The 3,937-nt window shown below is 42.7% G+C and overlaps 1 pseudogene; it reads left to right on the top strand.

The window, feature by feature from the left end:
* The first annotated feature begins 241 nt into the window (after positions 1 to 241).
* Positions 242 to 359, top strand: LOC120582735 (uncharacterized; annotated as a pseudogene).
* The last annotated feature ends 3,578 nt before the right edge of the window (positions 360 to 3,937 follow it).

Genomic DNA, 3,937 nt, shown 5'->3' with positions numbered 1-3,937 from the left:
GGGTTTACAGTGGAGGCAAATGAATAATATATACAAATTCTTTTTCTGAAAAATTTTTTTGGGGGAAGTTTGTCTCCTTAATTTGTGTACAGATTTGTCCCTTGTTTCCCAAATGAATTAAAAGTAACATCAAGTGGAAATTTGCCATAAGCCTTATAACGTTAAGCTGTGGGGTGGTTATAAATAGATCTCATTGTGGGCAGTGATTTTGTCCCAGGGATGATTATTTAAAAAGATCAGAGTCTACGGCCATACCACCCTGAACGTGCCGATCTCATCTGATCTTGGAAGCTAAGCAGGGTTGGGTCTGGTTAGTACTTGGATGGGAGACCACCTAAGAATACCAGGTGCTGTAAATAAAAATAAATAAATAAATAAATAAATAAATAAAATAAATAAAAATAAAGAGATCAGGACATCCCTTCAGCTTGTGAGAATTCTACATTGTCATTCACAACAGCCTGATTGCTGACCAGAGGCTAACTCCTTTTGGGTCCACCCCATAATTTAGCTATACCAGCTCTGGATCAATTCAGAACATCCAAGAATTTTACCCTTGTTAGAGAGCTGAAATCTTTACATTATATCTAAATATTGAAATTTCCCTTGAGTGTAATTAAAAGAAAGCCACTCTAGCCCAGAAAGGAGAGGCATGCTCAATTTTGGCAACCTTAAAATAATCATCACCACCTTTTGGTGAGCTTTCACATCTGTTGACCCATGTGATCTTCCAGTGGCCTAAAGCAGGACACTAGGTGAAACTGCAGTGTGCCTGGCTCTCTGAGCACTCTGACCATTGAGATGGGAGCTTCAGCTTTGGTATCGGCCTCAAGCAAAGGACTCTCCTCAGAGTCTATGAGCAATAAGGGCCACTCTCTCTCACTCACAGGATTATAGTAAGGGAAAAGTGAGAAAGTAGATATAAAATCATTTAAAAAGAAATAGAGTCTTTTGATGTTTTCTCAAAAGGAGAAAAAGAAGGATTTTGCTGATCATGTTTGAGAAGTGAGGAAAGGAGAAACTAGCTCAAGAATAGGGGATGTTTTGTGCACAGAGGGAAACACAGACAGACTCAAAGACAGAGCGGGCCTGGCTAATTATAGTTGGCCTGGGAAGGAAGGAGGAGGGCTAACGAGGAGTGAAGTGTCCTATGCCATTGGTTAGTAGTTTATATTTGGCTTCTTCTGACTGGTCCTAAATTAGAAGTGAGAACAAAAATTAGGGAAGCAGTCAGTTATTTTTGAAGTTCTGGCCAGGTTGGCCAGTTGTGGGGGTTATTGTTTCACTTTCTGGGTTGTTGCTAGAGATAGTGGTCTGACTTCCTACAGATTTGACCTATATCTGGCTGCCCTCCTGGTCTGCTTAGTGTAGATAATAGGTTGGCACCCTGGCTAGTTGCTGCAGATCATAAATCAGAGTTCTATTTTTATATATTGTCTGGCTCTTGTCCATTTGTATATTTGGTCTCTTAGAAGGAAGAGCAGCTATTGAAGAAATGAGGTACCTGAACTGAATCAAAGAGATTCTCACAAATGGACTTAAGACATGCCTAGTCACAGAAGGAGAAGGGATCAGGAGAACCTGCTGCTTTTTTCACAGACTCCAAGATAAATTGACAGTGAACACCACAGGGGAAGGTTCAGCCATATTATGTTTCAGAAATCTGGACCCATGACAAAGTCACTGGTTCAATTCAAACTGCTTGGGATCATGTTTTAGCCACACCTATTTTTCCTTTCATTGCCTGGATCTGAAGGCAGTTTTGCAAAGCCTTTTCTACAATGCGCTTTGTAAAATCTTTCATATTGTTTGCTTTGTTCTCTGTCACGTTTCTCTTCATAAAGCCAGCATTTAAGTGGACTGTTACCACTACAGCTTTTTTGTAGAACCAGTCCCAGGAGAGTCTTTATCTCCATGATCCTGAGTTGCAGTGTAGCTTTCTTTACTGGACCCCTTTTAATTCAATCTTTTTTCTCAGTCAGACTGTGGAGAGGTTTCCTTTCCTTTTTTTTCTTTGCCTTTTTACCTGCTGCTTAACTAGAAAATTACACTCCGCATAGGAAGGTAAACGCTATCTCATCCTGTTGCTAGAATAAAAAATTATCTTGTAACTTTGCTCTGTTGGACAAAAATCTACATCAGACCAACGCTCCCTCGTAGAAAGCAGTGACTTTCAGAAGGAGGACTGTGGCCTGGATAATAACAGCAGGGCTTGTAATCTTCCCCGTGCTAATGAGGGTCGCATCCTACCTGACTTGTAGGACTTCTGCAGAGAGGGTTAAAGCTTCTCCTGCTCTAATTAGCAATGGCTGTGGAGGGGGAAGCTGGCACCTTTAAAGGTATCTATCCTAGGGTTTTGAACAATGCAGAGAAAAATTATTTGCGGGCCCAATAGCAAAGATGGTTAATTAAAATAATGATGATGCCGATAAGAGAAATGACAAACGGGGGTCCCTTGTTAATGAGGATGGTCGCATTCTCTGCTCCCTTCTCCCCTCGCTCATCAGGAAATAGCAGACTGGAGGCCCCAGGAGACTCCCGCTCAATTAGGCCCTGCAGGCAGTGGAAGCTGCCAAAGGCCCTGTGAAGAGAAAATTTAACCACCTAATTTGGAACGGAAGGAGAGAGGGCACAGGCTTTAATGGAATATGCCACTGGCACTTCCAGGTCCACAGCTGACGAGACTCGCCACTTGAAACATTTCTCAAAAAGACAGGAGAACTGTTGGGGTGAGGGAGAGACAGGCTTTGAAGTCACAGAGGCCTGTGTTGGGATTCTGATTCTAGCAATGTTACTCCATCTCTCTGAGCCCGTTTTCTCATTGAAAAACATAAAGATAATGATGATGACATCATCAAGTGCTGTATGGAGATTGTGTGTGTGTGTGTTTGTGTGTGTGTGTGTGTGTGTGTGTGTGTGTGAGTGAGGAGAGAGAGAGAGAGAGAGAGAGAGAGAGAAAGGGTACACAGAGCATGTAGATCACACAAGTAAAAACTGACACCTTTCCTTTCTACCTCCTCATGTCCCAACACACCTGCCCTGATGGACTTTATCCCTCTCTGCCATCTTTTTTGTGACATGCTCCTCATGGTTGATAGCACCTGTTTACAGTGGTCCACACTTTGCCCCCGCCAGTGTTACACTGAAGGTGTCCTAAATACCTTTCTTGGGCATTACTAAGGGGCAGTTGCCTAAGAGCAGGACCCATTCCTTCTCTTTGTCATCTTAAATTGTCAACAGACCTCCTGTTGTCACATGTGAGTTGGACATTACCCCCTCCCCAGTGCCCCTAACAAGGGAGGATCCTTGGAGGGACTCAGGGAGCTAAAGAACATTAATTCTTGCTCCTTCAGGTTGGGGGAACCCCTCATTGGTGATAACACTTACCTTTGTAAAGCAGAAGCATCTCACTATCTTGATTTTGTCCTTTCCAATGACTCTGTGTGATTGATAGGCTGGGCAGAGACTCCCAAAGTTTAATTAACTTGGCTAAAATCAAACTTTTAAGAAGAGGCAGAAATAAAAGCCAGGTATTCCAAGGAAAAGCTTGAATATATTTTCCATTCTTTATGAAATAACTAACATTGAACTCTATCTCATTCGGGATACGTTAAAATCTCAGTGGCTTAAAACAACAAAGGTTTATTTATCCCTCATGCTACAAGTCTACCACAGGCTAACTGGGGCTCTCCTAAGTCACCCCCGTAATCATGTGCACTCGGAGACCCAGGCTGATGGAGGAGCTGCTCCTTAGAGCATTACTAACTGGTAGGTCAGAGAGAAAGTCAAGCATAGTTAAGCATATGGTTGCTCCTAAAGTAGCAGCTTGTATGTGACACATTTCACTTCACTCGCATTTCACTGACCTGCCTGTGGCAGGGAAGTATAACCCTTGCAGAGGGAGGGGCAAGGACATTGGTGAACAGTTCCACAGTCT

Source organism: Pteropus medius, unplaced genomic scaffold, assembly GCF_902729225.1.
Source record: "Pteropus medius unplaced genomic scaffold, Ma_sr-lr_union100, whole genome shotgun sequence".
In the NCBI taxonomy this organism is placed as follows: domain Eukaryota; kingdom Metazoa; phylum Chordata; class Mammalia; order Chiroptera; family Pteropodidae; genus Pteropus; species Pteropus medius.
This window is presented reverse-complemented; position numbering and strand designations above follow the sequence as displayed.